Source organism: Notothenia rossii, assembly GCF_949606895.1.
Source record: "Notothenia rossii genome assembly, chromosome: 4".
In the NCBI taxonomy this organism is placed as follows: domain Eukaryota; kingdom Metazoa; phylum Chordata; class Actinopteri; order Perciformes; family Nototheniidae; genus Notothenia; species Notothenia rossii.
Window position 1 is genome coordinate 38,860,747 of NC_136902.1, and position 20,551 is coordinate 38,881,297.

At 44.9% G+C, this 20,551-nt stretch overlaps 1 long non-coding RNA gene across 1 annotated transcript; it reads left to right on the plus strand.

Annotated features, from left to right (window-relative positions):
• The first annotated feature begins 522 nt into the window (after positions 1–522).
• Positions 523–5,187, plus strand: LOC307035301. The gene is made up of 3 exons (XR_013807062.1): positions 523–2,020; positions 2,494–2,921; positions 3,250–5,187. It is a non-coding gene; the product is annotated as an uncharacterized lncRNA (long non-coding RNA).
• The last annotated feature ends 15,364 nt before the right edge of the window (positions 5,188–20,551 follow it).

Genomic DNA, 20,551 nt, shown 5'->3' on the forward strand with positions numbered 1-20,551 from the left:
GTGTCATGTGGAAGTAATGTCACCTTTGCAATTAAAGTGGTTTCCTGCTTAAACGCCTTTCTTCATTACTTCCCTAGTCTCAGTTGTGAAATTCTGGAGTTTCAAACTCGACGGACGGGTAGAGGGAGAGACATTTTTTAAAGCAGGAGTCACAGGCTTTCTGTCAGCGTCATGAGGGCGCAGAGAAATGTAGACAGCCCTGCCAGGATAGAAAAAGCCCCTTTTCATTCATTTTGACTTCCTGATATAAATTCTTAAGTACATTATTTACACTGTTAATGGCTACATTGCACGACAGCCTGAGGCAAGTGTTCGAAAAAGCATCAGAACTTCTTATGCTAAGATGAAAGGACGTCAACCGTAACACTGAAAGAGGAAGTGTCTAAAAACGACTGACCTTCTCCAGGTCAAGCATACGCAGGGGCGTAGCTGGGGGGGGGGAGGTTAGGATGATTCCAAGGGCCCAGCACTGGGGGGGGGGGCCCAGAGAACACTATTATTATCTTTTTATTAATATGGTTTTATTATTATCCTAAAGTAAGTTAATGTAAATGACTCAAAAGTATAATTGCCTGTATTAAAAAAAAAACGTCCCAAAAGAAACAAACAGGTGCTTGTTACTCTGTTTGACAGAATGAGCACCCCTCCCTTCATTCATTGCATGGTATGGGCGCCTGAGCAATGGAGCAAGCGGAGCAGGTGCATCCCCACAATTGACCTTGGGGGAGCAAACGTGTGCTTTTGCACCCCCACTTTTTGATCATATGAAAAATATGACATTTCCCCCCCAATATATCACTGTAAACATAAGTGTGTAATTTCAATCGAATTAATAATACGCAATGAAAGAACTTGTGCTGATTATAGACACTTAATAGCGAGTTTTTAAGTTTCCAAAGATTGTGACCCCCCCCCGCATTTCGCTCACAATGGTTTGATCAACTGCCTCCCACCCACAGCAGTCCTGATGCAGGTAGGCTGAGTGTAAATCACCGCGAACAGTCTGTCATTGGTGGCAGACCTTTTCAGTAAGTTGTTCAAACAAAGAATATGTTAGACATGTCTTTACTTCTACCACTCAATACAATAAAACACATTTATAATCATCACCTTCTCTTCATTTTCGCTGCATTGAATTACAGGTCACTCTTTATGTTAGCTAGCGGTTAGCTGACGTTTGCTAGCTAGCTAGTAACATCAACCAGTGTGTGTGTTTGACTAGCTAGCTACCTGGTAGATCGAAGCCCATTAGAGTTTGAGTTTATTAGGATCCCCATTAGCTGTTGCATGACAACAACTAGTCTTCCTGGGGTCCACACAAAACATAAAACATTGCATTCGACAAGACTTTTACAGAACAGTAAATACAAAATAAAAAACTTTTCCGAAGTCCATTTTCCTTCAAGCATTGACTTTCATATTTTCCATCATATACCACTTATTTTCTGATTTCATTTCATTGGAAAGAAAATAATGATAATAAAATAAGAATAAAGTACTTATATCTATCTGCATTTACAGATGCCAGCCTTCAATTCTCTTAAGGTACAACTACCTGAAATGAAAATAAAAGAAGAATGAATTATAGAATGATAGAAGATAATATGATAGAAGCCCATCTCCTACTGTAACTAACCTCCACACTGTGTGTGTGTGTGTGTGTGTGTGTGTGTGTGTGTGTGTGTGTGTGTGTGTGTGTGTGTGTGTGTGTGTGTGTGTGTGTGTGTGTGTGTGTGTGTGTGTGTGTGTGTGTGTGTGTGTGTGTGTGTGTGTGTGTGTGTGTGTGTGTGTGTGTGTGTGTGTGTGTGTGTGTGTGTGTGTGTGTGTGTGTGTGTGTGTGTGTGTGTGTAGCCAGCCAGCCAACCAGGTAGAACATGGCAGAAAAAATAAAAAATCATGTATTCAACCCAGTTCAGTGTATTCATACGTGTATTGCTCTCCTGTGTAGAATGATGTGGTGGTGACAGTGCAGACTCAGGGAGGAGGCAGAGAAGGAGAGAAAGAGACACAAGAGTTACAGGTAATGGAAATATCAGTCAGCTTAAAGTGTAGGATAACATAACAAATTAAGACACAAATACTTGGATAATATATTCCCCCCTCTCTCCCTTTCTTTACAGAGTAGCATAAAGATTGTGTATTCAAACCAGTTCAGTGTACTCATAAGTGTATTGCTCTCCTTAATGTAGAATGATGTGGTGACTGTGCAGACTCAGGGAGGAGGCAGAGGAAGTGAGAAAGAGACCTAGGATAACATCCCTAGTCAAAAAATGCTATAGGAATCTCTATACGTTTTTGGAACCCTATAGGAATCCTTTAGGATCCCATAGGATTTTGAGACAGTTCTGTGCTCTATATTGCAGGAAATTGCACGTACAGGTGTTCATTAAATTAAAACAATTCTGCCATGGAGGTGGTCGTGCCTGACCCACTCCAAACCACCCCTTGCCTGCCAGTTACTAATCTTGCACCCCCACTTTCAACTATAACTAGGCGGCACAGCAGTGCACCAGCAGCTTGCAGCTTGAACAGACTGACAGGAAAATGTCCTCTACAGCTCATGAATCAGGAGCTCAGAAACGAAAGAAAAAACGTCAGCAAGAGGAAAATAATAAAAGAGGTCGACAGATAGTCACCAAGTATTTTCACAAGAAAGGTATTTATTCACAGAACTTGTTTTGAAGCCCATAACAGCTTAGCCAACATTTTGTGGCTGACGTTAGCTACCTGTTGCTATCAAAAATTAGATGAGTGTCGATGAGCCCAGTGAATTTGTATCCAGCAGCTATGCCCTTTTGCTATGGCTAGCTAACCTAACCTGTATAATGTTACATGCTAATCACATCTGCTCTAATGCACAGATGCGGCTTCAGGATCAGTACCCCTTCCCTCAGGCCGGTTCCCAGTTGAAGGAGAGGGAGGTAAAGCAGCAGGGCTTGGGGTTAACAAACAGATTTTAAATATGCTTACCATGCATTGAATACAACTTTAGGTAATATTCACATTTAGTTACTCTAGTTCTTCCAGTAATTGCAATACCATTGACCACTGGCACATTAAATTGAGGTTGTTACAGTAGCTATAGCTAGATTTGAGCAATTGAAAAATATCTATACAAATGATTATTATTATTATTATTATTATTATTATTATTATTATTATTATAACAATTAAGAGATAGCTCGAGCTGTACTGTGTTATTACTATTATAGGGCATTTTATAAATGATGTACACTATGGATACTCTAGAGCCAGGGCCTTCGAGCAAGGCAGCCAACGAGGAGAGCAGAGGTGAAGAGGCAGAGGTACCAGTATAAGAAGAGGTCGAGGACCATGAAAGCAGCACAGATGAGGAGGAAGCAGCTATGGACAGTCAATGTCAGGGACAAAGTGAGGCTCCGACACAGGATGCCACAGATACTGAGCCACCTGTAGTGGTGTCTGAGGTAGAAGATCTGCTATCACTTGACCCAGGGTTGTTCCCAGCTAGGATGAGTGACAAGGGCAACTATTGTAAAGAAATTAGCAATGCGAGAAACAGATCAAGAAATTCCACATGATTCAAAGGGAAAGAGATTTCCAGATTACTTGAAATACACCAAAGCAGATAAGGGTAGGGGAAAAGTGAAAAGGGACTGGTTGATTCACAGTGAAAGTGCAAATGCACTGTTCTGCATACCATGTGTTCTTTTCTCCAAGGAGCAAAAAATACCCTCTCTTAGTGCTTTGAGTAGTGACCAGGGATACAAGATGTGTGACGTCGAGTGGCGTCGCATGTATGATAAATTCCCAAGCCATGAAACAAGTAGGAATCACAGGGACTGTTATTTGCGATGGAAACACCTACAGTGTTCGGTTATGACTGCATGTGGCGTTGATCATCAGTTGCAGAGAGAGCTACAGTCTGAAATTGAGAAAAACAAAGCTATCTTGCAGAGAGTCCTTGATGTCACTCTGCACTTGGCAACGAGGAATTTAGCTTTCCGAGGTAAAACGCATGCTTTGGGCGATGTCCACAATGGAAATTTTGTAGGTACGCTAGAACTTTTGTCACGATATGATCCACTCTTGAAAGACCACTTAGACAAAATCAGGACATCCAAAAAAGGAAGCCAGCTAACTCATTATCTGAGCCCAGACATCCAGAACGAGTTTATTGAATTGTGTGGGGGAAAGGTTTTAAAAACCATTCTGACGGAAAGGGAGGATGCCATATACTATGGAATCATTTGTGATGCAACGCCTGACATTTCCCACACCGAGCAAAATGTTGTGCTCATAAGATATGTACATTATAATGAAGACACAGGCGAATGGGAGATCACTGAAAGATTTATTGAATTCAAAGATTTCAACGGAAAAACAGGATGTGAAATAGCAGGCATGATGGAGAGTGTGCTTCTGGATCTAGGGATAGACATTAGTGATTGCAGGGGGCAAGGGTATGATAATGGGGCGAATATGTCAGGGAAAATCAAGGGAGTCCAAGCACAAATACTGAAAAATAATAATCTTGCTACTTTCTCACCTTGTGCCTCCCACACGTTGAATCTGGTAGGCGTGCATGCTGCAGAATCGAGCCCTGAAGTATCCAACTTTTTTGGTTACATTAACCGCCTCTACACATTTGTAAGTGCCAGTCCATCTCGTTGGTCTATATACAAAAAGAAAACAGGTTGCTCTGTACATAGGCTATCTGACACTCGCTGGAGTGCGAGAATTGATGCTGTGAAACCTGTAGCAAAGCACCTACCTGGTGTCATTGAAGCCCTTGCTACCATACTGAGCTCATGCAGTCTCACAGGTGAGGCCAAATCTGAAGCTGTTGGTCTGAGGAACTACCTCATGTCATTTGATGCCATTGTCCTTCTCACCATTTGGGTGAAAGTATTGCAATCTATTGATGACAGAAATGTGATACTCCAGTAAGGGAAAATCTCAATAGAGGTGGAGGCAGGTAATGTTGCTGCACTAAGAGATGAGATGCAGACTCTCAGAAATGGATGGGATGCTATTCTGTCTGAGGCATCAATGGTAGCTAAGGAAATGGAGGTTCCACCTCATTTCAAAAAAGAACTTTGCCGTGAGAGGAGGAGGAAGAGGTTTCATGATGAAACTGCTGAAGGAACAGGTCAGGAGGATAGGCCAGAAACAACATTCCGTAACACTGTGTTTCTCACTGCCATGGACCAGATCATAAGTGACTTGGACACTCGGTTCCAAACAACAGCAAATATTGTTGAAGAATTTGCTGCCATACTTAAAATTGGGAAGTTGAGTGACAGTGTCATGGCTTCTGTGTGTCAGCCACTGAGGGAGAAATACTCACAGGATCTCACAGATCAGTTTGAGAGTGAGATAAGGCATCTCAATAAAATATTTTCTGCCACTTTCCCCCCTGATTGTAGCTCTCTTGATCTATTGAATGCAATATACAAGATGGAACTCCAGAGCATTTTTGGAGACGTTTGCATTGCCCTCAGAATTTTCTTGACGCTCCCAGTTACCGTAGCTGGTGGTGAAAGATCATTTAGTAAGTTGAAACTTATCAAGAGCTATTTAAGATCTACCATGTCGCAAGAGAGGTTGAACAGCCTTGCAATGTTATCGATTGAAAGCAAGCTGGCTCTGTCACTTGATTTCAAAGAGCTCGTAAAAGATTTTGCCACCAAGAAGGTCCGGCGATTGGCGTTCGGGATTTAGGAATAAAAATCCAGTCTATGACAGGATTGTGGGATGTTTCCCTATAGTAAGCTGACAGGCTACAGCCCATATTGTGAACAATTACTATCTGATGCATAGTCCTCTCGCACTACATTTTTCATTGTTTGCTGTAAGTGTGTTCATGTCCTGAGAGTTTATTGTTTTATAATTATGTTCAAATCTTCAGTTAATTTATACTTTTGTCCTTGTGTTGTTCAAATCTTAATTTAATAAGTCAAAGAATGTTGAGATTTTTTGTTTGTTCATTCCTGTATTGGGTGTAATTTTCAATTAAATAGACAGAAGATAAAGTTGATAGTCAGTGCATGTTGATTTCTTGCAGTCCATTACAGTTCATTAACTTCAACAGGGTTTTCGAGGTTGGGTTTCATCGTGTCGTTTTGGGGGTGGACGCAAGGTTCTGACCCCACCAGTATCCAAGAATCCTGAATTGTCCCCACCAATAACTCAACACTTGTCACTCGCGCCTCCTCGAATTACTTGCGCGTGTAACAGGTAGGGCTTTAGCACTCTGCTGAGAAAGGCAGCAACCCGGCCGCTACAGCAAAAAAGCTAGTGCTCTGCCCGCGACAGTTCAAAATCTGCTTCGTAAAAGGTATATCCAAGCAGGGAACGATTGTATACTACAGAGCACATCAAAATGTAAGTGTCTGTCAACCTAATAGTGTGCTTGAGTAGACTATTTGTGTTGGAGATGGGATTACAGAGAGACAGGACAAGTAACAGCTTTTGTATGTTGAGTATCAGAAAACATTGTCACAAGAATAGGGGAAAATATGCCTAGCTAGTGCAACTCAAGGTTGTTTGGTAGACTATTGCATTGGTCCATTCATTGAAGATGAACGCAATGCGACATCCTGAACTGGTGCTGAACTGCTGATCCGAATGTATAGGTAAAAACCATATTATGCGTTTTCATCAATAAATAAATGGCCACATTTTTTTTAGCGTGCGCGCTAATGCGCACTCGCATGGATTGGGGGCCCACAAATAGATTCTTTCATGGGGCCCAGAATTTCCAGCTACGCCCCTGCTTGTGGGGATGCTTGGGATGTGAGGAGTGAGGGACACGGCTTAGAACTGGCGTGTCGCCTGGCAGGACAGGAGAGTGTGTGCACCAGTCTGCCTTGATCTATGAATTCATGTCCGTGACACTCACTGCTGCCCACAGCTGTTTTATAGAAGGACATTCCTTCACTTCATGAAAGTTTTTTAACCACACACACCTCTACACACACATGACGGGTGTTATTTTCCCCATAAGGAACAAGTCGCTGCAAATTATCCCGCTTATTACACGGCCACATTCTCAACAAAGTAACGACATGACTCCCAATATTAATTTAAATGCTTTTATGGATTTAGAAAATGTTTTTATTGATTTAAAAAATAGTTGTATGTATTGATTTAAAAAATAGTTGTATGTATTGATTTAAATTGACATGCATCCGCTAAGAAAAATAGTCCGTTGTTACAGTTTTTTAAACAGTCTGAATGAAACGGCAGCTCTCAGCTGTGTATTTACACAACCAATGGCCCATCAACCACAGCTCTCTCCCCCCCTCCCCCCTTGATCTTTCTTCTCCAGCAGCTAAATTAACGGTAGGTTACTCTGAGTGACAAGCTTACAGTTAGACACAACACTGTCATTGCAAGTGACCCTCAGTTAGTTGACTTTTATGTTCAACTGCTAAATTCGTTACTGATAAAAAAGGGCTTCTACTGTACCTAATTACCTTAACACTAGAACCGCCAGAGGTTTTTGTATAGGCCTACCTAAACCCGTCAAATCCCGCTATTAGAATGCAATTTTTAACAACATAGGGTGCTACATAACACACTTTCAGGAAAAGTCACGGACTGGGAGACTTTAATATTTTATTGAAAAAAAGTTACATTGCACACACACAACACACATCACACAAATTGACCCGATTGGCGGTTCTAGTGTTAAATAAACTCACTAATTAATGAAACCAGTTCAATATGCATTATTCTTATTCTTATCATTCTTTATGAGCGCTGAAGTAGTCTTAAAATCAGATTTGTTTTTTAAATGAAATCTGACGGCAGGCAGTTAGCTCTGATCACCTATAAATGCGCCACACCTAATCTGGCCATTCAGCCACAGAGGTCCCTCTATACCAGGGGTGGGGAACCTTTTTCCTCTCAAGGGCCATTTCAATTTTTACAACATCCTCCGAGGGCCGTACAAATGATTGAACTCAACGTCTGCTTAAAAAACTAAAATCACAGCCCATTCATTTCGCCTTTCTTTCATGCTGTGCAAAGAAAAAGCAACCTCTTAATCCAGATATTTGACCATGACCCGCACATGCATGCACCGTGGCATGACCACCAAAACAGAAATATATGGACACAAGATGTGTGCAAATGTATTTAGTTTCATATCCATGTGGACATGATTTAAGTGGGGGTGGGGGGTGGGGGGGGGGGGGACGTTTGACCTCTGTCATTGCCAACAAAGGGTATATAACAAAGTATTGATATGAACTCTTGTTATTGACCAAATACTTATTTTCCACCATAATTTGCAAATAACCAGGAAGATTTTTTTTTTATGTTGAAGTTAAAAGCATCAATCTTGTGCACTTTGAGAGTAAAATTAATAGATCTATGGATACATCTCTCAACACCCATATGAAACAAAACTGTAAGCAGATTTTTTTTCTTTATGGATATTCTTGGAATAAACGATAGACGCGTCCCGGCCCGGAACCGCGTTCTGGTGCTCTCCGTTAGAACTACACCCCTGTCAGACGAGACATATACCACGTGATGACACGTTAGGCTCGTGTTGTGTTCAAAGACCCTGACCTTGGCCAGGAAAAACAGGCACTCGCTTGTTATTTTGCGGTCTAGATTTCTTGAATTTTTTTCTTTTTTGCGTGTGTTTATAAATTACCTCGAGGGCCGTACCAAATGTTCTCGCGGACCGTATACGGCCCGGAGGCCGGAGGTTCCCCACCCCTGCTCTATACAAATCAAACTGTAAACGGTGTAAAAGCACCTGTTGTTTTAAATAGTGGTCGGAATGTGACCTGTGAGCCTTCTGAATTACCGTGGGACAGCACATTCTAAACTAAAATGTTCAATCAATAAAGTAACATCTTATCTTATCTTATCTTAATAATATCTTCATATTAATAATAATAATAAATCATACAGTATGTGTCCGAAAGGGAGCAGGAGGAAGCAAACACAAAAATATACAAAAAATATACTGCATATTAAAGCAAACGATTGTAAAGGTAAAAGTATGAGCATAACAAATAAAGAAGTGTAATGTAAACATTTACATTATAGTTATGATTATTTAATATATAAAGAATATATATTATTGAATTACAAGATTAGATATACTTTAGTTGATCTAAAATATTGATGTGTTCAAATGCTCTTCAAAACACAACCGAAAGTCCATGAAACTTGTCTTTCTGTATTTGTGAATGAAGCGCCATCTCCTGGTTAAAACCTGAAATTGAAAGTCTGGCAACGCCCTCTTGGAAAATAGTGGGAGGGCTTAACATTCCTCTATACTGGTTTTAGGCAGGTCGTAGGCAGGAATCTGTAAGCTGGAGTCTGAAATTCAGTGCTACGTCTCTAGAAGGCAATGATGGCGGTGAGGCAGGTGAGCTATTAGCAGTCATGTGCAAAAATAAATCCGGCGCTTCCAGATTAATTTTCTAGTTTTTCGGATAAATAGTAGCCTAATTAAAATACCAAATTGATCATTGAGTGGCAGCCTTTTTTTCTTTATAATATCATCGCCCGAGGGTCACAAGTGGACTTTAATCCTAATATTTTTGTAATCCTTTTCATTTATAGCATTCTTTTTACTTCATTCATTTCTCCTCCCCTGCCCGGCTGTTTCTCGTCTTGTGATTACCCCTCCCTGTATTTAGTCTTGTCCCTTCCTGTGTTCATTGTTGGTTCGTCTTTTGTTTGTGACTGAGTTCACCGGTGAGTGTTCTGTTTTGTCCTAGTATTTTTTCGTTATCCTTGAAATAAAGGCATTTTCAGCGTTATCTGCATTTGGGTCCTGCTTGCTTCACCCACCGTAACAGAACGAACCAACCAATAAATGGACCCAGCAGATGATCCATTTGAGGTGGAATTACAAAATGTTTCCTTTTATTTGGCTTGCTGCTATGATTGGTGGAAGGGAGCGTCCAGTGTTCTGCAGAAGGAGGCCGCTCTGGTAGAGGCGCACCGGTTGGCTATGGAGAAACCAGGCTTGGTGAAATTCTTACCTGGCTGGTTTTTGAACTTTCTCTCAGTGTGTGATTTCCAGCCTGCTGACTACAAACGTCTCTGTGTGTTCCGTCCGGAGTCAATCCCTGCTTCTTCCCCAAGTCCTGCTCCTGTCCAGGAGCCGTTCTCGGGAACTCGTCTGGCTTTCGGAGGTCCACGGAGCCTCCAAAAGGCTCCTAAGAGAAGGAGTTGCAAGTTCAGGCTAGCAGCCCGAGCCCCAAGAGCCAGGGTTCCAGCCCCAGTCCTGGCCCCAGCAGCCATGGTTCCGGCTTCAGTACCGGCCCCAGTAGCCATGGTCCCGACTCCAGTTTCGGCTCCAGTACTGGCTCTCTGGCCGACGCCAGCTCCCTGTGTCCTGTCGGCGTACCGGCCGACTCCAGCCCCTCGTCTCCTGTTGGCTCTCCGGCCGACGCCAGCTCCTCGTGTCCTGCCGGCATACCGGCCGACTCCAGCACCTCGTCTCCTGTTGGCTCTCCAGCCGACGTCAGCTCCCGAGTGCTGTCGGCGTACCGGCCGTCTCAAGTCACCTCTCCAGTTCCCTCTCAAGTCCCCTCTCGAGTCCCCTCTCAAGTCTCTTCTCGAGTCCCCTCTCGAGTCCCCTCTCGAGTCTCCTCTCGAGTCACCTCTCAAGTTCCTTCTCAGGTCCCCTCTCGAGTTTCTTCTTGAGTCCACTCTCGAGTCCCCTCTCAAGTCTCCTCTCGAGCCCCCTCTCAAGTCACCTCTCAAGTCACCTCTCGAGTTCCCTCTCAAGTCACCTCTCGAGTCCCCTCTCAAGCCCTCTCTCTAGCCCTCTCTCGAGTCTGCTATCGAGTCCCCTCTCAAGTCACCTCTCGAGTTCCCTCCGAGTCACCTCTCGAGTCACCTCTCGAGTTCCCTCTCGAGTCCCCTCTCAAGCCCTCTCTCTAGCCCTCTCTCGAGTCTCTTCTCAAGTTCCCTCTCGAGTTCCATCTCAAGTCCCCTCTCCAGTCCCTACTCGAGTCCCTTCTCTTGTCCCTACTCAAGTCCCCACTCAAGTGCCGTTGGAGGTTCCGCTGGGGGTCCTGCCAACTCCATTTCCTGTCCCGTTGGGGGTCCCGCCGACTACTCTCCTGCCGGGGGTCCTGCCGACCCTATGTCCTGTCCCGTTGGGGGCCCGCCGACTACTCTCCTGCCGGGGGTCCTGCCGACGCTATGTCCTGTCCCGTTGGGGGTCCAGCCGACTACTCTTCTGCCGGGGGTCCTGCCAACCCTGTGTCCTGTGCCGTTGGAGGTCCCGCCGACTGCTCTCCTGCCGGGGGTCCTGCGGACTCCATGTCCTGTCCCGTTGGAGGTCCCGCCGAATACTCTTCTGCCGGGGGTACTGCCAACCCTATGTCCTGTGCCGTTGGAGGTTCCGCTGGGGGTCCTGCCAGCTCCATGTCCAGTCCCGTTGGAGGTCCCGCCGACTACTCTCCTGCCGGGGGTCCTGCCAATCCTATGTCCTGTTCCTCTTGGGGTCCCGCCGACAACTCTTCTGCCGGGGGTCCTGCCAACCCCTTGTCCTGTTCCGTTGGAGGCCCCACCATCACCTGTCTCGCCGGGGGTCCTGACAATTCCTGGTCCTCTTCCCTGGGGGATCCTGCCCTCGAGCCTGGCCCCCTGAGAGCCGAGGTCTTCGCCCTTGAGCCCGGCCCCCTGAGAGCCGCGGTCTTCGCCCTCAAGCCCGGCCCCCTGAGTGCCGCGGTCTTCGTCTTTGGGCCCGGCCCCCTGACTCTATTTGGCGCTGCCTTCGCCCTCATGCTTGGTCCCCTGAGTTCGCCCGTTGTGGTCTTCGCCCCTCCATGGACTCTGCCTTACCCCCGGGCCGTCCGCCCGAGTCCCCCACCTTGGACTCTGCCTTGCCCCCGGACCGTCCGCCCGAGATCCCTTCCGGGCCCTCCGTTGTGCTCCTGGGCTGTCAGCCCAAAACCCGTACTCCAGACCCCCTCCACCCACCCTGGTGGCCCTAGTTTTAACTGTATAGGAAAGCGGTCACATTTCTTCCAAATTCTTGCAGCCAACAGGGGAAAAAAATAGCAGAGGAAGACAGGAGGGGGCCCTCTTCCGCCAGATTTCACCCCTGCCGAGGAGCTGACCCTCAGCAACAATGCAGGTCGGCCCTTGATCTTAGGGGTGGAAGGGGGGTCTCTACTGACCCTGGTGGCAGCAGCTCCCACCACATTTTTATCTAAGAGTCAGGGAGCTTTAAACAGCCGAGATGCTATAAAACACAATTATATATCTATTTTTGTGGCAGTAGGTAACATGTATTTTATTGTTCTGCAGATGATGGGGATAACGTATTGCTGCCCCCCCAAAATCACCCACTACCTCTTACAGAGGTAACGTAACCTTTGGTATGTCACCTATATGGTCGCTGAATATGTATAACATAGACCATTTACCTGTCTTCTTTTTTCAGGAGGGCCTAGATGATGAGACGCTGTCTGTCTGCTCAGAGAGCGCTCTGGCATACACTTTAGCATTTTGTTACCAATGATATGAAGTTTTCAATTTGCCCTAACACAGATAGAGGGTGTGGACACGTTGCTTTAAAGGTGACCTAAGATGCAAAATGCACTTTTGTACGTCTTTTATACATGAATATGTGTCCCCGGTGTTCCAGGGAACTCACCAAGTGTCAGAAAACACAACCCTCTCTATTTTCCTCCATACCCAAATCTCTTAAAAAGGGGCTGCAACGGATCTGATACAGATTGATCCAGATTTGAACACTTCTATGACGTCACAGAAGTGGCGCTACGACTATTGGGCCAACTCCACCAATCAGGAGGAGACAGCCACGGACATTGCCGTTCGAAAGCGCTGGAGACGCTGTAGTACATATGCCAGGCCTGTAGATGGTGCTGTTCTCACAGAATCAGCCCATGCAAAGACAGTCTTAAATTGAGCAAAATGAGGAATGGCTAAAATGCATGATCTGTTTGGTATTTTGGAAAATAAAAAGTATAGATATGCCTTATATAGGTATGGTCCAACACTATATTATTCAAATATAGCATGATAGGTCTACTTTAATTGATTCTGATTACATGGTGGTGGTCTGCACATGGGACAAATAACTACTCTCTATTGAAAAAACATTTGCTTTGCTCAATTTTCAGGAAGAAGGAACTCTTCCTCCCCCGCAGCCTGGGCCCTCGACGTCTATGCCCTCATCACGACAAGTAATTAATTAAACTAAATGTAAAAGTATAGTCAAGTTTAAAATTGTCAGCTTTCTTGCTGTGAGCAGGGCCGGCCCAAGGCACTGGCGAACTAGCCGGTCGCCAGATCTGGAGGGCCCACTGATGTTAACGATCGTAACTGAAACTGTCAAACGTAAACATTCAACCACGTGACTCGCAAACTCTCGCGAGAGTTTTACACAAGACGTTTGACATTGGCGCCCGGTGATCATCAGATTTGACGACGCTGATTGGCTGAAATTATGTTTCGGAGGCATAGTTTACACAGATAGCAACAGTCAGCTGCTAGTGGCCGCTGCTGCACTGGTTGAGTGCTCCTCTCTTAGCGCCCAGACGAGAAAGGGTAATGATACACGGGCAAGGCTAGGCAGGAAACTTGTGACTTCAGTAACTTTAGACATCGTAACACAATTTTAAACGAGATTTTATTGTAGATTCTACATTTTACTGATACCAATTATATAATATTTACCTTGTTCATTAAAAAAATATATATATATATATATTTTTTTTAAATATATTTTTTTTTTAATGTGGGAAGAGGTGGGGCGGTGCCCCTAGCACCCCTATTGGCCAGCCGCCACTGAGCACTGCAGGCTGTATTCTAGCTGAGGTTCTCTGCATCAACCACAGTATACAAAAAACCACCGGTCGCAAAGTAGCGCAAAGCAATACATACAGTCTGCGGCACTGTAAGTGCACAACTCCGATGTGTGGCATTAGCAATATATGGCTCGAGGAGCTGAAACAGATAAGTCAGCCCTTCCGACGAGAACTGACTTCCGACTGTATCTTTCATACAAATACTCTTCAGAGAAAGCCAAAGGGTTTAGTATGTCCCTAAAGTTCCTCTCCCGACTGAGAGCGCCTCTCACAATTCTCGGTCCGAGCTCCAAAGTGTCATCGACAAATGGCGACGTCATTTTCACAGAAATTTCATTGGCCGATAGGCGTAGCTTTTATAGACTGAGCTCTTGCAACCTGCAATCTAACGTGCTCCGGACCAGGGGCCTATACTAAGAATCAAGATGTTCGTTTAGCAAGCTAACTTCTGGGATTTCTGCTGGTTCACTTTTTAGCGGGCTAGATAACTTATTCTGAATGGCTAGCCTGCGCTGGAGCAGGATAGGTTCCAGGATAAGAGATCAACTGTGCGGAGTTCTTCTTCTTCTTTGCTTTAATGGCGAATCGCTTCCACTTGGAGCATATCGCCACTATACTGTTGATTTATTTAATGTATAAATTGCCCATATTGTTCATGTAGGACAGTGTTCACGTAAGCCTGCACATTGATTTTATTTGTCATTGAATGTAACCATTTCAATAAGGATAAATCTATTACAGGTTTAGGTAGAAACCATGGTGGAACAGCTGATAACAACAGTGTGCAGAGTTTAAAGCGATCAAGTCATATTACAGGATAAAGGAAATTTTAAATTGCCGTTGCAGTTCAAATCACCGACTGTGTGAACGAGAAAATGAATAGAATACCACCTCCCATCTTCAGAGCAATCTGACTATTATAACATTAGCGTTAAGAAAGCTTAATTAAATATCTGCCACAACATAAGTAACCGGATCAAAGTAACTATGTAGCCTACAGTCCGCAGCACTGTGAGTGCAGACGTCAATGTGTCCCATTATCATTCATATCACATCATAATGTATCATATATTTCCTTATCTGAGTCAGCTTCTTGAGCCGTATCTGGCCGTGCAACACTCACAGTGTCACAATGCAGGAGTATTATTTTAAGCAACATATTAAGTTGACGAAACACTCGAGTCAAATGTAAGTAAAGTCAGATCCACTCGTGTCTTAGATGGGGAAGTGATATCATAAACCTGTTAATGTACGCATTCAAACACTTTTTCTTTTACCAGCTGTATTCACCTTGCAGGTATGTGGCTTTTATCCTGGATAAAGTGTTTAAGTCATGGATGTTTAAACTTTTTAACTTCTTCATATTTGACCAATATTATAGTTGACTTTTCATTCAGGAAGTATGACGCTGCGCTGTCAGTACGCTTCTCCATGTTTGTGATTGGTCGAATGCTCCAGATACCACCCATTTTATGTGAACGCGCACCTAACTAGATAGGACACGGCTGGCTTGAGCGATCGAGTTGATAGCCAGCGTCGTAGGACAGTTTAGCGAGAGCGGGTTTGTTTTCGATTAAGTCAACCGGATAACTCAAAACATGTCCAGGATATGTTGAACTAGATTCGTAGTATAGGCCCCTGGTTAGCCGCTCAGCATAAGTTACCATGGAGATCTAGCCCGCTAAGAAGTCAACCAGCGTCGTAGGACCGGAAACCCAGAGTTTTCCCTGAAGTTAGCTCGCTAAGCGAAATTACGGCTTCGTCGTACAGGCCTCAGGTCTTTATGAGCAGCACTAAGGCTTCCGATAGCACACAAGTTTATTGAAGGGCCTTTTCAAGTAGCCATCTTGGATCTCAGCTACACAGAGCAAACCAGACCTTACTTTGTTGTCCGAATAGGTCTTGGCTACCTTTCCCATTATCCAAGAACCACATGGAGCACTGGGATACATGATGACCACTATGCCTCTCCTAAAGCAGAGAAAGATGCTTTCCCACCCAGTGCTTCCAGAACAAGTCGAACAAAAACTTGACCTGCCAATGATGAGGAAGAAGTGGTTAGGACCTTAACACTAGGAGGTGGTTGGTTGGGAGTCAGTGAATAAAACTCAATTCCCTTCTGCTGCAAAGCGCTCTGTAGCTTGTTGTGATTAAGATGTTCAAGGTCTTCTCTCAGTTCCCTTTCATTACATTGCATTTAGCTGACGCTTTTATCCAAAGCGACTTACAATAAGTGCATTCGACCAAGAAGATACAAACTTGAAGAAAACAGAATCATATAAGTAGGGCCAAAACATCTCAAGTGCTACTCAACTGGCTTTAGATAAGCCAGTCATTTATTAGTATATAAGTGCTTTGTTAGTAATTGTATTGCTTGAAGTGGAGTCGAAAGAGATGAGTTTTCAGTCTGCGCCGGAAGATGTGCAAGATTTCTACTGTCCTGATTTCAATGGGGAGCCCATTCCACCATTTTGGAGCCAGGATAGCAAACCGACGTGTTTTTGCTGATGGGAACTTGGGTCCCCCTCACAGCGAGTGTGCAGCGAGCTGTTTGGCCGATGCAGAGCGGAGTGCACGTGCTGGGGTGTATGGTTCAACCATGTCCTGGATGTAGGAAGGGCCAGATCCATTCGCAGCATGGTACGCAAGTACCAATGTCTTGAAGTGGATTCTAGCAGTTACTGGAAGCCAGTGAAGGGAGCGGAGGAGCGGTGTGGTGTGGGAACATTTTGGAAGGTTGAAGACCAGACGAGCCGCTGCATTCTGGATGAGCTGCAGAGGTCGGATGGCACATGCAGGTAGACCAGCCAGGAGGGAGTTGCAGTAGTCTAGGCGTGAGATGACGAGAGCCTGGACCAGAAGTTGTGTCGCTTTCTGGGTCAGGAGGGGACATATCCTCCTGATGTTGTAAAGAGTCTATCTGCAGCAGCGGGTTGTGGCAGCGATGTTTGCAGTGTAGGACAGTTTGTTATCTAGGGTCACACCCAGATTCCTTGCAGTCTGAATCAGGGAAACAACAGAGGGGCCGATGTTGATTGTTAGGTCAAGAGCGGGACAAACCTTTCCAGGAAGAAAAAAAGCAGTTCAGTCTTGTCAAGGTTGAGCTTGAGGTGGTGAGCAGATATCCACTGAGAGATGTCCGCTAGAGGGGTTACCAAACTTTGCCATGCCAAGGAACACCATATGTCCTCTGGCAGGGACCCCCCTGTTGCAATTTTTTTTTTTTTTAAATGATGTGTACAAGTGCCTTGCGATGGAGCATGCAGTGCCAGTTGTCACTACATTTGTTGCTTTTTTTGCCTGTCATAGCCCCACTGCCCCATCTGACCACACACCCACACAACGAGACCAGTCAAGTCCATTCGAGATGATGTACTCATCTAAAACTTGGAAAATGTCTCTTCATGTGGTCCCACCTTCCAGTGCTTTGCAAAATAATATTTCCTCAAAAAAGTTGTCTTCTGAAATAAATCTGATTTATGCAAGCAATTCTGCAATATTTGCTACATCCGTGCTCTCATCCAGCTGCAGAGCGAAATATCCACTAGCTCTCGCTTGCTCCAAAAGCTGAGTAGATACTCAGTTTCACTCTCAGTGGCGGCAGCTTGAAAAAAAGCATGATGTGGCAGCTTGATTCTGATTGGCTTGAAGGGCGGTCATGTGATTCAAAAACAAAAAATATTAAAAGATTGGCATCAAAGGACACATAGATTGATAGATAGACAGTTATTAATAACATCTAAAAATACAAATAAAAACTTTTTTTAAATCCTGTTACCCTCAAACTTTGCGTGACCCCCCTGGCGCCCCCCCCCCCCCCCCCCCCCCCCCCGAGGGGGATCGGGGCCCCCACTTTGAAAAACACTGCGACAAGCAGAGATGCGTGCGACAACCTGGGTTTCTGAAAGGGGGAAAAGACAGAATTAAATTGGGTGTCGTCAGCGTAGCAGTGGTATGAAAAACCATGCAGGCTAATAACTGATCCGAGCGAGTTTGTGTACAGAGAGAAGAGGAGGGGACCAAGGACAGACCCCTGTAGTGAATTGACAAGGGTCAGACTCGGACCCTCTCCGAGTTACCCTGTAGGTGTGGTCTTTGAGGTATGAGGTGAGGAGGGAAAGTGCAGAGCCTGAAACTCCAAGTTTTTGGAGAGTGCGAAGGAGGATCTGATGGTTCACCGTGTCGAATGCAGCAGACAGGTCCAAAAGGATGATGACAGAGGAGAGGGAGGCTGCTTTAGCCGTGTGCAGTTCCTCAGTGACAGCAAGGAGAGCAGTTTCTGTTGAGTGACCTGCCTTGAAACCATGGTGCGGATCGAGAAGGTTGTTTTGATGGAGATAACAGGAGAGTTGTTTAAAGACCGCGCGTTCAAGTGTTTTAGACAGGAACGGGAGGAGAGAGACAGGCCTGTAGTTTATAACATCGGACGGGTTGAGAGTGGGTTTCTTTAGGAGAAGGTTTACTCTTGCCTCCTTGAGACTGTTTGGAAAGTGACCAGGGGCTTCATTTATAACGCTGTGCGTAGGATTCACGTGGGAAGGTTGCTTACGTAGTAGAAATCCCAAAAATAGGTACAGATATTTTCCGACATTTTCCGATTCACCAAACATTGCGTACGGCACTTCCTACGCCGGTTTCCCTTTATAAATCACAATCAACTCGAAATGCGGTGCAGATTTTGCGGGCTTCACGTAACGCCCATATTTGCCTATAAATAGTCAAAGAAACGCCCATTCATTTTGACTGACTTTATGAAGAAGATCGCAGGAAATTACGGAGCCCTGGAGGGTTCATAGAGAGAAAAATAAATAAAACGTGGCCACGTTTTACTAAAGCGTGCGCACGAGTTACTAAAGCGTGCGCACGAGTTACTAAAGCGTGCGCACGATTTAATAAAGCGTGCGCACGAGTTAATAAAGCTTGGCCTTGTTTTATTTATATTGAGGGATTCCTGTCCGTGACTCACAGTATCTGCTGCCCACAGCTGTTTTATAGAAGGAAAACCTCCTTCACTTTATGAAATCTCTGCGGCACCAGTGGCCTGTGCTACGAAGCAGGATTCGCTATTTACACTATTCATTCATGAAGTATGACACTGCGCTGTCAGCACGCGTCTCCATGTTTGTGATTGGTCAAATGTTGCTAACCCCGTCCCTTTCACGTGAACGCGCTCTCAGCCGGTCAGAGAAACCCTGGTTGATTTACTGAGTTGATAACCAGCTTCGCAGGACCGCTTATCGACATTGCGTTTGTTAGGGCTAGTTAAGCCGGGTAAATCGAACATATCCAGGGTCTGTTGAACTGGCTCCGTAGTACAGGGCTCTGGAGGCAGTAACGTGTAACTCAGCAGAATCTGAGAAGAGCAGCACCAGCTGCAAAGAGCTGTGCCTTTTACTGTTTACTTTATTGTGTTTCCCTTCATTAGAACCGCTGAATAGAGATCGAGGCTGCTACGTTTAACCACACACACCTATACACACATCGAACTACCAGAGTATTCCGCCTCGTTTTATGAAGGAGATGTCCTGTCACCGGGGCGCATGGTGTGTGTGTGTGTGTGTGTGTGTGTGTGTGTGTGTGTGTGTGTGTGTGTGTGTGTGTGTGTGTGTGTGTGTGTGTGTGTGTGTGTGTGTGTGTGCACGCTCAGCTCCGCTCTGTGTGCGTGCTCGGTGTGTTTGTGTGTGTCCGACACCACCGGCATTTGTTTTCAAATGACCACGAACAGTAATTTACACAAATCTGGTTCTCCATAGTTATATGTGTATTCCCAAGTGAAAGAAATTCGTTTAATCTTAATCTCGATGTGATAGTCCTGCCGGAGTACACCGGAACGAACGATACTATCATAAACAAATGCCGCCCCCCACCCCACACAAACACACACACACACGTGCGCGCGCACACACACAAAACGAGGCCACGCTTTATTAACTCGTGCGCACGCTTTAGTAACTCGTGCGCACGCTTTAGTAACTCGTGCGCACGCTTTAGTAACTCGTGCGCACGCTTTAGTAAAACGTGGCCACGTTTTATTTATTTTTCTCTCTATGAACCCTCCAGGGCTCCGTAGGAAATGACGACAGAACAGCTAAAAAATACATCTCACACCGTGTCAGATTTTGTTTATTTTGGGGAGGTCGAGATAAATCCTATTTTTTGGTGGATGCAGTTTGAACCAGAGTAGCAGCATGGAGGTCGGTCGTCACCAAAATAAATAAATAAGTGTTCCAAAAACGGTTTATGACAAAATAAATACACATAGCCTTTCTCAGGCAGTGTGTTTGTACCTGGGACAGGAGACCCCCCCCTTGATGAGAAACTCTAAGAATTGATCGGGGAATCCCTCCGGAGTGGAGTCATGACGACTGGATCTGAATTTTTTTTGTATTTGGTGGTTTGTGTCCCAGCTGTCTATCAGCTGTGCGCAGCGTCTCCACTGCAGCCTGTGCATCTAACCCCCCCCCCCCCCCCCTGAAGCAACTCTATATCAACCAGTTAAAGGAAATATAACTAATGTGTTGTGTTATATTAGCTGTACAATTTACCACATATGGTGTTCTTAGTTTCCATACCTCCTGTGTTTTACGAGCGAATTATCAAGTCTTGGCAAGCGGCATAAAACACGATTAAACGTGACAGTAGCCTATATAAAACCATGCTCGTATACAACCTATAGAAATGCAAAACGGCGTCAGTTTAGACGTAATTCTGTCTTCCTGCTTACTGCATAATTTATGAGAAAA